Source organism: Juglans microcarpa x Juglans regia, unplaced genomic scaffold (assembly GCF_004785595.1).
Source record: "Juglans microcarpa x Juglans regia isolate MS1-56 unplaced genomic scaffold, Jm3101_v1.0 JmScfU0004, whole genome shotgun sequence".
In the NCBI taxonomy this organism is placed as follows: Eukaryota; Viridiplantae; Streptophyta; class Magnoliopsida; order Fagales; family Juglandaceae; genus Juglans; species Juglans microcarpa x Juglans regia.
Genome location: NW_024475748.1, coordinates 42633 through 57860, shown reverse-complemented (window position 1 = coordinate 57860; position 15228 = coordinate 42633). Strand labels below are relative to the sequence as shown.

At 42.5% G+C, this 15228-nt stretch overlaps 1 pseudogene; it reads right to left on the bottom strand.

Moving 5' to 3' along the window:
* Positions 1-4145: 4145 nt before the first annotated feature.
* LOC121245232 lies at positions 4146-8903 on the bottom strand (annotated as a pseudogene).
* Positions 8904-15228: the final 6325 nt, after the last annotated feature.

Genomic DNA, 15228 nt, shown 5'->3' with positions numbered 1-15228 from the left:
CAAGCAAAAAACTCGAACCTCTTATTTTTGCCAATTTGCCCCCAAGTGGTTTCCTACAAATCATAGGCAAAGTAGTACAAATAAGAGTTGTTGTGACTCGCCCCGGTTTCGGGCATACTAACCCTAAGGTCATGGTAGTTCCATAGGATGCCCGCGAGTAAAAAACTCCAACCTCTAATTTTTGAGACTTTGCCCTCAATTGGTTTCATGGAAAGCATGGACAAAGTGGTAAAAATATGAGTTGCTCCGATTCGCCCTGGGTTGGGGCATACTTTCCACAAGTCATGGGAGTACCAAAGAATGCCCGTGACAAAAAACTCGAACCTCTTATATTTGCCACTTTTCCCTCAATTGGTTCCCTACAAAGCATGGGCAAAGTGGTAAAAATAAGTGTTGCTTCGATTTGCCCCAAATTGGGGCATACTTACCCTAAGGTCATGGAAGCACCATAGGATGGCCTCGGGCAAAAAACTTAAGCCTCTTATTTTCGCCACTTTGCCCTCGATTTGTTTCCTACAAGGCACGGGCAAAGTAGAATAAACAAGAATTGCGACTCGCCCCGGTTTGGGGCATACTTACCCTATGTGCATGGTAGTACCATAGGAAGCCCGCGTGCAAAAAACTCCAACCTCTTATTTTTGCCACTTTGCCCTGAATTGGTTTCATGGAAAGAATGGGCAAAGTTGTAAAAATAAGAGTTGCTTCGATTTGCCCCAAGTTGGGGCATACTTACCACACGGTCATGGGAGTACCAAACGATGTCCGTGAGCAAATAACTCGAAGCTCTTATTTTTGCCACTTTGCCCTCTATTTGTTTCCTACAATGCATGGGTAAAGTGCTATAAATAAGAGTTGCTATGACTCGCCCCGGTTTGGGGCATACTGACCCTAAGGTCTTGGTAGTACCATAGGATGCCCGCAACCAAAAACCTCCAACTTCTTATTTTTGCCACTTTGTCCTCACTTGGTTCCCTATAAAGCATGGGCAAAGAGGTAAAAATAAGAGTTGCTTCGATTTGCCCCAAATTGGCGCATACCTACCATAGGACGACAGCGAGCAAGAAATTCCAACCTCTTATTTTTGCCACTTTGCCCTCGATTTGTTTCCTACAATGCATGGCCAAAGTGGTATAAGTAAGAGTTGTTGCGACTCGCCCCGATTTGGGGCATACTTACCCTAACGTCCTGGTTGTACCATAGGATGCCCGCGAGCAAAAAACTCCAACCTCTAATTTTTGCAACTTTGCCCTCAATTGGTTTCATGGAAAGCATGGGCAAAGTGGTAAAAATATGAGTTGCTCCGATTCGCCCTGGGTTGGGGCATACGTTACACAAGGTCATGGGAGTACCAAAGGATACCCGTGAGCAAAACAGTCGAACCTCTTATATTTGCCACTTTGCCCTAAATTGGTTCCCTAGAAAGCATGGGCAGAGTGGTAAAAATATGTGTTGCTTCGATTTGCCCCAAATTGGGGCATACTTACCCTAAGGTCATGGAAGCACCATACGATGCCCTCGAGCAAAAAACTCCAACCTCTTATTTTTGCCACTTTGCCGTGAATTGGTTTCATGGAAAGCACGGGCAAAGTGGTAAAAATAAGAGTTGCTCCGATTTGCCCCGGGTTGGGGCATACTTACCACAAGGTCATGGGAGTACCAAACGATGCCTATGAGCAAAAAACTCGAAGCTCTTATTTTTGCCACTTTGCCCTCAATTTGTTTCCAACAATGCTTTCGTAAAGTGCTATAAATAAGAGTTGCTACAACTCGCCCCGGTTTGGGGCATACTGACCCTAAGGTCTTGGTAGTACCATTGGATGCCCGCGACCAAAAAACTTCAACCTCTAATTTTTTCCACTTTGCCCTGAATTGGTTCCATACAAAGCATGGGCAAAGTGGAAAAAATAAGAGTTGCTCCGATTCCCCCCGTGTTGGGGCGTACTTACCACAAGGTCATGGGAGTACCAAAGGACGCCCGCGAGCAAAAAACTCGAACCCGTTATTTTTACCACTTTGCCCCCAATTGGTTTCCTACAAATCATAGGCAAAGTGGCACAAATAAGAGTTGCTGTGACTCGCCTCGGTTTCGGGCATACTAACCCTAAGGTCATGTTAGTACCATAGGATGCCCGGGAGCAAAGAACTCCAACCTCTTATTTTTGCGACTTTGCCATCAATTGGTTCCATTCAAAGCATGGGCAAAGTGGTAAAAATAAGAGTTGCTTTGATTTGCCCCAAATTGGGGCATACCTACCCAAAGGTAATGGAAGCACCGTAGGACGCTAGCGAGCAAGAAAATCCAATCTCTTATTTTTGCCACTTTGCCCTCAAATGGTTTCCTACAAAGCATGGGCAAAGTGGTAAAAATAAGAGTTGCTCCGATTCCCCCAGTTTTGGGGCATACTTACCCCAAGGTCATGGGAGTACCAAAGGATGCCCGCGAGCAAAAAACTCGAACCTCTTATTTCAGCCACTTTGCCCTCAAATGGTTTCATGGAAAGCAAGGGCAAAGTGGTGAGAATAAGAGTTTCTCTGATTCACCTCGGATTGGGGTATACTTAACCTAACGTCTTGGTAGTGCCATAGAATGCCCGCGAGCAAGAAAATCCAACCACTTATTTTTGCCACTTTGCCCCCAATTGGTTTCCTACAAATTATGCGCAAAGTGGTAAAAATAAGAGTTGCTGTGACTCGCCCCGGTTTGGGGCATACTAACCCAAAGGTCATGGTAGTACCATAGGATGCCCGCAAGTAAAAAACTCGACCTTCTTTTTTTTGTCACTTTGCCCCCAAGTGGTTTCCTACAAAGCATAGGCAAAGTCGTATAAATAAGAGTTGTTGTGACTCGCCCGGGTTTGGGGTATACTAACCCAATGGTCATGGTAGTACAATAGAATGCCTGCGAGCAAAAAACTCCAACCTCTTATTTTTGCCACTTTGCCCCCAATTGGTTCCCTTCAAACTTGGGCAAAGTGGTAAAAATATGAGTTGCTTCGATTTGCCCCAAATTGGGGCCTTACATACCCTAGGGTAATGGAAGTACCATAGGACGCTAGCGAGCAAGAAAATCCTCTTATTTTTGCCACTTTGTCCTCAAATGGTTTCATGGAAAGCATGGACAAAGTGGTAAAAATAAGAGTTGCACCGATTCGCCTCGGATTGGGGTATACTTAACCTAACGTCTAGGTAGTGCCATAGGATGCTAGCGAGCAAGAAAATCCAGCCTCTTATATTTCCCACTTTGCCCCCAATTGGTTTCCTACAAAGCATCGGCAAAGTGGTAAAAATAAGCGTTGAACCGATTCCCCCCGGGTTCGGACATACTTACCACAAGGTCATGGGAGTACCAAAGGATGTCCGCGAGCAAAAAACTCGAGCCTCTTATTTTAGTTACTTTGCTCCCGAATGGTTTCGTGGAAAGCATGGGCAAAGTGGTAAAAATATGAGTTGCTTCGATTTCCCCAAATTGGGGCGTACATACTGATATGAACTCCACCAACAATTGTGATGAAACCCAATAAAAATGATGGCTTGGAACCCCAAGATCGTATTGACAAGATTTGTTGAGCCTTGACCAGTCACCCAACTAGATAAAAACCAAGACTATGAAGGATTGAAAATGCCACACGAAGAAATCAGAATCAAGGAGATAAGTTTGGAGCTTGAACGCCACAAGATTAACTTGATAAGTTCAAAGAGTTCTTTGAAGAACCAAGAGGAACACAAGTCCTCACAAAGACAAATAAGCTTCTGAGATTTCAAATCTGATATTAAAACTCGAAGTAACCCCTCTATATACTTGGAACAACCCTCCAAGAATAGGAAAAGTCATAACTACAGTTTTAAAAGCAACACAAATATTAACATAACAAGTACCACGATTTTTAGGCCTCTTGGACTTCTAGAGGCAGCCAGAAATGACTAAATGACTAAATTCAATGTATTTCAGGTACCCAGGCAAGACCAAGTTCATTCACCTATTTAATATTCTTGAAACTTAACAAATTCACGTCCTTTAATGGACAGACCATTCATCATATTTCTACGTGCTAATTAGTCTCTTCAATTGCCTTGATGACATGGACTGAGTCTTGAATATTATTTGAGCCCATCTTGGTCTTTTTAGAATCAGCCCAGTTCTCTTGGATTAGCCCATTTAGTGCTTCCTTGAAACGTTTGGCTCTAAGTCTTGTAATTGGGCCACTAGGAAGTGACAAAGGGTCTTGTGCAAATTCAGCTCCATTCCCACTTGTATGATGAGCATGTCCAGCTCCTTGGTTTGCATCATTGTCCCCCTCTTGAGAAGGATTTGTCCTCAAATCATCACCTACATCAAAAGGAGACAAATCAGCAACATTAAAGCTTGCACTGACACCATACTCACCTGGTAAGTCAAGCTTGTAGGCATTATCATTGATGCGTTCTACTACTTGGAATGGCCCGTCACCCCGAGGTAGGAGTTTTGAACGCCGCTTCTCTGGAAAACGGTCCTTCCTTAAGTGCAACCAAACCCAATCTCCTGGTTGAAACACTACCTTCTTGCGTCCCTTGTTGGCTTGATGGACATATTGTTTAGTCCTCCTTTCAATGTTCAGCTGTGCCTTTTCATGAATCATCTTTACAAATTCTGCCTTCTTTTTGCCATCTAAGTTCACACGTTCACTCAAAGGTAAAGAAGTTAAATCCAAAGGTGACAATGGTTTAAAGCCATAAACAATTTCAAATGGTGAAAACTTAGTTGCAGAATGTATACTTCTATTGTAAGCAAATTCAATATGTGGCAAACAATCTTCCCATGCTTTCAAGTTCTTTTTAATGATAGCACGCAACAAAGACGACAAAGTTCTATTTACTACTTCAGTTTGACCATCCGTTTGTGGATGACAAGTAGTAGAAAATAACAACTTAGTTCCCAGCTTTCCCCACAAAGTCTTCCAAAAGTAACTCAAAAACTTTGCATCCCTATCAGAAACAATGGTCTTAGGCATACCATGTAACCTAACAATTTCTTTGAAGAACAAATCAGCTATATGTGATGCATCATCAGTTTTATTACATGCAATAAAGTGTGCCATCTTGGAAAATCTATCTACCACCACAAAAACTGAATCTCTCCCCGTCTTAGTCCTAGGTAAACCTAAAACAAAATCCATAGAAGTATCAGTCCAAGGTTCACTAGGTATTGGCAAAGGGGTGTACAAACCATGGGGTTTCAACTTAGACTTAGCCTGTTTACACGTGACACACTTCTCACAAATTCTTTCCACATCACGTTTCATATGAGGCCAAAAAAAATGTTCATGCAAAATTCCTAAAGTCTTAGCTACACCAAAATGACCCATCAAACCAACACCATGTGCTTCTCTCACAAGCAATTCGCGCAAAGAACATATTGGCAAACACAGTTTATTTTCCCGAAACAAAAATCCATTATACCTATAAAACTTACCAAACGCCATTTTTTCACATGCATTAAACACATCACCAAAATCAGAATCTTGAGCATACAATTCCTTAATGTATTCAAAGCCAAGCATTTTTGTATCTAAAATGGAAAGTAAGGCATACCTTCAGGACAATGCATCAGCCGCCACATTTTCCTTACCTTGCTTATATCTGATCACATACAGAAATGTTTCAATGAATTCCACCCACTTGGCATGGCGTTTGTTCAACCTTTGCTGTCCTTTCAAATGCTTCAAAGACTCATGATCTGTGTGAATCACAAACTCCTTTGGCCATAGATAGTGTTGCCAATTTTCCAAAGCCCTCACCAAGGCATACATCTCCTTATCATAAGTAGGGTAATTTAGGGCTGCCCCACTCAACTTTTCACGAAAATAAGCAATTGGACGGCCTTCTTGCATCAAAACAGCTCCAATACCTGTGCCTGAAGCATCACACTCAATTTCAAAAGTTTTAGCAAAGTTAGGTAAAACAAGCAAAGGCGATTAGTTAACTTTTCTTTGATCAGACTAAATGCTTTTTCTTGTTCTTTTCCCTACTTAAACGGTACATTTTTCTTAATGACTTCAGTAAGAGGGGCAGCTAAGCTACTAAAATCACGCACAAACCGTCTATAGAAGCTAGCTAAGCCGTGGAAACTCCTCACTTGGCTGACTGTTGTAGGCGTGACCACTCTTGGATTGCCTTCACCTTTTCCTCATCCACCTCAATTCCTCTCTTACTAACAACAAAACCAAGAAACACAAGCTTATCCGTGCAAAAGGTGCACTTTTTGAGGTTAGCAAACAACTTTTCTTTTCTTAGAATTTCCAAAATAGATTTCAAATGCATTACATGTTCTTCCAAATTTTTGCTATAGATCAGGACATCATCAAAATACACAACTACAAATCTGCCAATAAATGCTCACAAAACATGGTTCATCAAACGCATAAATGTGCTCGGAGCATTAGTTAAACCGAAAGGCATCACTAACCACTCATACAAACCATATTTAGTCTTAAAAGCAGTTTTCCATTCATCACCTTCTTTCATCCTAATCTGATGATATCCACTCTTAAGATCAATTTTTGTAAAGACACAAGAACCATGCAATTCATCCAGCATATCATCTAGTCTAGGAATGGGATGACGATACTTTACCGTTATATTGTTGATGGCTCGGCAATCAACACACATCCTCCATGTTCTATCCTTCTTAGGAACTAACAGCACCGGAACCGCACAAGGACTCATACTTTCACGGACAAACCCCTTCTCCAATAATTCACTTGGACTCATACTTTCACGGACAAACCCCTTCTCCAATAATTCACTTACTTGCCTCTGAAGTTCCTTGGTCTCCTCGGGATTACTCCTATAAGCAGGTCGATTTGGAATTGATGCACCAGGTATGAAATCAATTTGATGTTCAATCCCTCGGATTGGAGGTAAACCATAAGGTACCTCTTCAAGAAGGACATCTTCAAACTCCTGCAAAAGAGAAACAATATTGCTCGGCAAAGCACCGAAGAGATCATTAGTACATAAAAGAGCCTCCTTGTACATGAGTACAATAAGGGGCTGGTGTGAAAATAATGCTCTCTTGATCTCACTTTTTTTTGCAATATAATTGAATTTTTCCTCTCTTGCTCTCACTATAGCCGAAATCCTCTCTCTTTCTTTTTCACTCTGATCAATGTTTTTCTCTCCTTTTTTTTAAAGTCTTTTTTTTCAGTTTCGGCCTTCCTTTCCTTTTCCTTTCTTTTTTCATTCGAACTTTGTAACTTTAATTGGTCCTCCCTGACCTGTTTTGGAGTTAATGGCACAAGAGTAATAGGTTGCCTATTAAGAGTGAAGGAATACTTATTTGTGAATCCATCATGCGTAACCCTCAGATCATACTGCCATGGTCTTCCCAACAGTAAATGGCATGCGTGCATAGGAACCACATCACAAAACACCTCATCCTCATATTTGCCAATGGATAATGCCACCAACACTTGTCTTGTCACCTTGATTTCCCCACATTCATTCAACCACTGAAGCCGGTAAGGTTGAGGATGTTTCAAGGTAGTTAAAGCCAATTTCTCCACCAAATAAGTGCTGGCTACATTTGTGCAACTCCCACCATCGATAATGACACTGCAAACTTTGTTATTTACAAAGCACCGAGTATGAAACAAGTTCTCCCTTTGGTTACTTTCTTCCTCCTTAACCTGCACATTGAGAACTCGCCTTGCAACCAATAAATCTCCAACCACAGAATTTTGCTCATCGTCAGCATCCTCCATAGATGGCATGTCATCATTATCTATTTCTTCCTCATTTTCTGACTCAAGCTCTCCTTGGGCGTTTATCACCATCACTCTCTTGTTTACACACTGGCTGGCTATATGTCCGCGCCCCTGACATTTAAAACACTTAATATCACGTGTTTTAGAACTTGAAGTCTCGATTGTACTTGAAGTAGTGGCGGTCTTTAAGTTGGCATTCTTAGAGGATTCAAATTTTGGCTTATTTTGTTGCTGCTCGTCCCTTTTTGGAGTTGTCTTCCACGAGCTGGTTGTAGCCATAGGCAGTCCCCTCCTAACCAATCACTTTCGTTTGAATTGTTCCTCCACCTTTATGGCTTGATGCACCATATCAGTCAACTCAACATAGTGCTGCATCTCGACTATATCCGCAATCTCACGATTTAAACCGTGCAAAAACCTAGCCATGGTGGCTTTCCGGTCCTCTTCTACATTGGCCCGGATCATAGCTACTACCTCCATCTCCTTGTAATACTCATCCACACTCTTAGATCCTTGAATTAATCTCTGTAATTTTTGATACAATCCCCTATAATAGTGGTTGGGTACAAAACGCTTCCTCATAAGCATTTTCATTTCCTCCCAAGTATCCACGGGTGGTTCTCTATTCCTCCTCCTATTAATCAGTAATTGATCCCACCACACAATGGCATAATCGGTAAATTCAATTACAGCCAACTTAACCTTCTATATCTCTGAGTAGTTGTGACAATCAAAAACCATCTCCATTTTAGTTTCCCACTCCAAATAAACTTCAGGACCATTTTTACCTTGAAAAGATGGGATTTTAATCTTTATATTTCCTAAATCGTTATCCCTCCTAGGCCTACCCATCCTAGCTTGTCTATTTCTATACCCACGCTCAATCCTGCCTCGGTTCAAATATTGCTCATCAAACTCCTCCGACTCCGCCTCTCCATCAACATTACGCCACGGACCACGCCCACCGTGTTGGCTATTGTGGATGTCATGTTGCTGGCCCCTAGGAGTTTCCGCTTCTACCCTGTCCAACCTTTCGTGAATAGGTTCTAATTCAACCCTCAACATACGCCTCATCTCACCTAACATCGCTTGCATTTGGAGGTTTGGAACTGGAGGTTGTCGAAATTCTTCGGTTGTGTCTTCTTCTTGATTATTAGACATGTTTTAAAATCTGCAAACATAGTTAGAATCCTCACAAGCACTCCCTCACGTGTTTCACTCAAGAATTGATACACTTGCACTCGTGTTTTCACACTAAACGGCTTTTACCCTCATATGGTCTCACACACTCTTGCCTTTTTCCACTCTTCTGTGTCTTCTTTAGTTCTTAATCGAACTTCAAGAAACTCATTCAAAATAATCCAGCAGCAATTCAGAAAATAAAGAACCAAAACTCATCAAAACTTCAAGTACTTGAATAAGGTGAGAGATACGAGATTGGAAGGAAGAAGTTTTCTTACTAGAATCGTGTACCTTTTTTTTTTTTTTTTTAATGTCTTTTTTTTTTTTCAACAAAGAACAGGAAATAGAACGAAAATAAAAGATAGACAAACTTATCTTAGAACCAAAGCTCTGATACCAAAATGATATGAACTCCACCAACAATTGTGATGAAACCCGATAATAATGATGGCTTGGAACCCCAAGATCGTATTGACAAGATTTGTTGAGCCTTGACCAGTCACCCAACTAGATGAAAAACAAGACTACGAAGAATTGAAAATGCCACACCAAGAAATCAGAATCAAGGTGATAAGTTTGGAGCTTGAACGCCACATGATTAACTTGATAAGTTCAAAGAGTTCTTTGAAGAACCAAGAGGAACACAAGACCTCACAAAGACAAATAAGCTTCTGAAATTTCAAATATGATATTAAAACTCGAAATAACCCCACTATATACTTGGAACAACCCTCCAAAAATAGGAAAAGTCATAACTACAGCTTTAAAAGCAACACAAATATTAACATAACAAGATCCACGATTTTTAGGCCTCTTGGACTTCTAGAGGCAGCCAGAAATGACTAAATGACTAAATTCAATGTATTTCAGGTACCCAGGCAAGACCAAGTTCATTCACCTATTTAATATTCTTGAAACTTAACAAATTCACGTCCTTTAATGGACAGACCATTCATCATATTTCTACGTGCTAATTAGCCTCTTCAATTGCCTTGATGACATAGACTAAGTCTTGAATATTATTTGAGCCCATCTTGGTCTTTTTAGAATCAGCCCAATTCTCCTGGATTAGCCCATTTAGTGCTTCCTTGAAACGTTTGGCTCTAAGTCTTGTAATTGGGCCACTAGGAAGTGACAAAGGGTCTTGTGCAAATTCAGCTCCATTCCCACTTGTATGATCAGCATGTCCAGCTCATTCGTTTGCATCACATACCTTAAGGTAATGGAAGTACCATAGGACGCTACTGAACAAGAAAATCCAACCTCTTATTTTAGCCACTTTGCCCTCAAATGGTTTCATGGAAAGCATGGGCAAAGTGATAAAAACAAGTGCTGCTCCGATTCACCTCGGATTGGGGTATACTTAACCTAACGTCTTGGTAGTGCCATAGAATGCCTGCGAGCAAGAAAATCCAACCTCTTATTTTTGCCACTTTCCCCCAATTGGTTTCCTACAAAGCATGGGCAAAGTGGTATAAATAAGAGTTGCTGTGACTCGCCTCGGATTGGGGCATACTAATCCTAAAGTCAAGGTAGTACCATTGGATGCCCGCGAGCAAAAAACTCCAACCTCTTATTTTTGCCACTTTGCCAACAATTGGTTCCCTACAAAGCATGGTCAAAGTGGTAAAAATAAGAGTTGCCCCTATTCCCCCCGGGTTAGGGCATACGTAGCACAAGGTCATGGGAGTACCAAAGGATGCCCGCGAGCAAAAAACTCGAACCTCTTATTTTAGTCACTTTGCCCCCAAATGGTTTCATGGAAAGCATGGGTAAAGTGGTAAAAAAAAGAGTTACTCCGATTCACCTCGGATTGGGGCATACCTACCCTAAGGTAATGGAAGTACGATATGACGCCAGCGCGCAAGAAACTCCAACGTCATATTTTTTCCACTTTGCTCTCAATTTGTTTCCTATAATGCATGGGCGAAGTGGTATAAATAAGAGTTGCTGCGACTCGTCCCGGTTTGGGGCATACTTACCCTAAGGTCTTGATAGTACCATAGGATGGCCGCGAGCAAAAAACTTCAACTTCTTATTTTAGCCACATTGCCCTCAAATGGTTTCATGGAAACCATGGGCAAAGTGGTAAAAATAAATGTTTGTCCGATTCACCTCGGATTGGGGTATACTTAACCTAACGTCTTGGTAGTGCCATAGAATGCCCGCAAGCAAGAAAATCCAACATCTTATTTTTGCCACTTTGCCCCCAATTGATTTCCTACAAAGCAAGGGCAAAGTGAAAAAAAAGAGTTGCTGTGACTCGTACCGGTTTGGGGCATACTAACACTAACGTCATGGGAGTACCATAGGATGCCCGCGAGCAAAAAACTCGAACCTCTTATTTTTGCCACTTTGCCCCCAAGTGGTTTCCTACAAAGCATAGGCAAAGTGGTATAAATAAGAGTTGCTGTGACTCAACCCGGTTTGGGGCATACAAACCCTAAGGTCTTGGTAGTACCATTGGATGCCCGCGAGCAAAAAACTCCAACCTCGTAGATTTACCACTTTGCCCTCAATTGGTTCCCTAGAAAACATGGGCAAAGTGGTAAAAATAAGAGTTGCTTCGATTTGCCCCAAATTGGGGCATACTCACCCAAAGGTAATGGAAGTACCATAGGACGCCAGAGAGGAAGAAACTCCAACCTCTTATTTTTGCCACTTTGCCCTCGATTCGTTTCCTACAATGCATGGGCAAATTGGTATAAATAAGAGTTGCTGCGAATCGCGTCGGCTTGGGGCATACTTACCCTAACGTCTTGGTAGTACCATAGGATGCCCGCAAGCAAGAAAATCCAACCTCTTATTTTTGCCACTTTGCCCTCAAATGGTTTCAAGGAAAGCATGGGCAAAGTGGTAAAAACAAGAGTTGCTCCGACTCGCATTGTATTGGGGTATACTTAACCTAACGTCTTGGTAGTGCCATAGGACGCCAGCGAGAAAGAAACTCCAACCTTTTATTTTTGCCACTTTGCCCCCAATTAGTTTCCTACTAAGCATGGGCAAAGTGGTATAAATAAAAGTTGCTACGACTCGCCACGGTTTGCGGCATACTTACCCTAAGGTCTTGGTAGAGTACCGTCGGATGCCCATGAGCAAAAAACTTCAACCTCTTATTTTAGCCACTTTGCCCTCAAATCGTTTCTTGGAAAGCATGGGGCAAAGTGGTAAAAATAAGAGTTGCTCCGATTCGCCTCGGATTGGGGTATACTTAACCTAACGTCTTGGAAGTGCCATAGAATGCCCACGAGCAAGAAAATCCAACCTCTTGTTTTTGCAACTTTGCCCTCAAAAGGTTTCATAGAAAGCGTGGGCAAAGTGATAAAATTAGGAGTTGCTCCGATTCGCCTCTAATTGGGGTATACTTAACCTAACGTCTTGGTAGTGCCATAGGATGCCCGCGACCAAGAAAATCCAACCTCTTATTTTTGCCACTTGGTCCCCAATTGGTTTCCTACAAAGCAGAGGGAAAGTGGTAAAAATAAGTGTTGCTCCGATTCGCCTCGGATTGGGGTATACTTAACCTAACGTCTTGGTAGTGCCATAGGATGCCCACAAGCAAGAGAATCCAACCTCTTATTTTTGCCACTTGGTCCCCAATTGGTTTCCTACAAAGCAGGGGCAAAGTGGTAACAATAAGTGTTGCTCCGATTCGCCTCGGATTGGGGTATACTTAACCTAACGTCTTGGTAGTGCCATAGGATGCCCCCGAGCAAGAGAATCCAACCTCTAATTTTTGCCACTTTGTCCCCAATTGGTTTCCAACAAAGCATGGGCAAAGTGGTAAAAATAAGAGTTGAACCTATTCCCCCCGAGTTGGGACATACTTACCACAAGGTCATGGGAGTACCAAAGGATGTCTGAGAGCAAAAAACTCAAACTTCTTATTTTAGCCACTTTGCCCTCAAATGGTTTCATGGAAAGCATGGCCAAAGTGGTAAAAATAAGTGTTGCTCCGATTCGCCTCGGATTATGGTATACTTAACCAAACGTCTTGGTAGTGCCATAGAATGCCTGCGAGCAAGAAAATCCAACCTCTTATTTTTGCCACTTTGCCCCCAATTGGTTTCTTACAAAACATGGGCAAAGTGGTATAAATAAGAGTTGCTGTGACTCGCCCCGGTTGGGGGCATACTAATCCTAAAGTCAAGGTAGAACCATAGGATGCCCGCGAGCAAAAAACTTCAACCTCTTATTTTTGCCACTTTGCCCCCAATTGGTTTCTTACAAAACTTGGACAGAGTGGTATAAATAAGAGTTGCTGTGACTCGCCCCGGTTTGGGGCATACTAACACTAAGGTCATGGTAGTACCATAGGATGCCCGCGAGCAAAAAACTCGAACCTCTTATTTTCGCCACTTTGCCCCCAAGTGGTTTCCTACAAAGCATAGGCAAAGTGGTATAGATAAGAGTTGCTATGACTCGACCCGATTTGGGGCATACAAACCCTAAGGTCTTGGTAGTACCATAGGATGCCTGCGAGCAAAAAACTCCAACCTCTTAGTTTTGCCACTTTGTCCTCAATTGGTTCCCTACAAAACATGGGCAAAGTGGTAAAAATAAGAGTTGCTTAGATTTGCCCCAAATTGGGGCAAACTTACCCAAAGGTAATGGAAGTAGCACAGGACGCCAGCGAGCAAGAAACTCCAACCTCTTATTTTTGCCACTTTGCCCTCGATTTGTTTCCTACAATGCGTGGGCAAAGTGGTATAAATAAGAGTTGCTGCGACTTGCCTCGGTTTGGGGCATACTTACCCTAACGTCCTGGTAGTACCATAGGATGCCCGCAAGCAAGAAAATCCAACCTTTTATTTTAGCCACTTTGCCCCCAAATAGTTTCATGGAAAGCATGGGCAAAGTGGTAAAAATATGAGTTGCTCCGATTCGCCTCGGATTGGGGCATACTTACCCTAAGGTTATGGAAGTACCATAGGACGCCAGCGAGCAAGAAACTCCAACCTCAAAATTTTTCCATTTGCCCTCTATTTGTTTCCTACAATGCCTGGGCAAAGTGGTATAAATAAGAGTTGCTACGACTCGCCCCGGTTTGGGGCATCCTTACCCTAAGGTCTTGGTAGTACCATAGGATGCCCGCGAGAAAAAAACTCGAACCTCTTATTTTAGCCACTTTGCCCTCAAATGGTTTCGTGGAATGCATTGGCAAAGTGGTAAAAATAAGAGTTGCTCCGATTCTCCTCGGATTGGGGTATACTTAACCTAACGTCTTGGTACTGCCATAGAATGCCCGCGAGCAAGAAAATCCAACCTCATATTTTTGCCACTTTGCCCCCAACTTGTTTCCTACAAAGCATGGGCAGAGTGGTAAAAATAAGAGTTCCTCCGATTCCCCCCGGGTTGGGGCATACTTAGCACAAGGTCATGGGAGTGCCAAAGGATGCCCGCGAGCAAAAAACTCGAACCTCTTATTTTTGCCACTTTGCCCTCAAGTGGTTTCCTGCAAAGCATAGGCAAAACGGAATAAATAAGAGTTGCTGTGACCTGCACCGATTTTGAGCATACTAACCCTAAGGTCATGGTAGTACCATAGGATGCCTGCGAGCAAAAAACTCCAACCTCTTATTTTTGCCACTTTGCCCTCAATTGGTTCCCTACAAAGCATGAGCAAAGTGGTAAAAATAAGAGTTACTTCTATTTGCCCCAAAATAGGGCGCACTTAACCTAAGATAATGGAAGCACCGTAGGACACCAGCGAGAAAGAAACTCCAACCTCTTCTTTTTGCCACTTTGCCCTCGATTTGTTTCCTACAATGCAGGCGCAAAGTAGTATAAATAAGAGTTGCTGCGACTCGCCCCGCTTTGGGGCATACTTACCCTAATGGCATGGTAGTACCATAGGATGCCCTCGAGCAAAAAACTCCAAAAAACTCCAACCTCTTATTTTTACCAGTTTGCCCCCAATTGGTTTCATGGAAAGCATGGGCAAAGTGATAAAAATAAGAGTTGCTCCGATTCACCTCGGATTGGGGTATACTTAACCTAACGTCATGGTAGTGCCATAGGATGCCCGCGACCAAGAAAATCCAACCTCTTATTTTTGACACTTTGTCCCCAATTGGTTTCCTACAAAGCATGGGCAAAGTGGTAAAAATAAGAGTTGCTTTGATTCCCCCCGGGTTGGGACATACTTACCACAAGGTCAAGGGAGTACCAAAGGATGCCCGCGAGCAAAAAACTCGAACCTCTTATTTTAGCCACTTTGCCCCCAAATGGTTTCATAGAAAGCTTGGGCAAAGTGGTAAAAATAAGAGTTGCTCCGATTCGCCTCGGATTGGGGCATACTTAC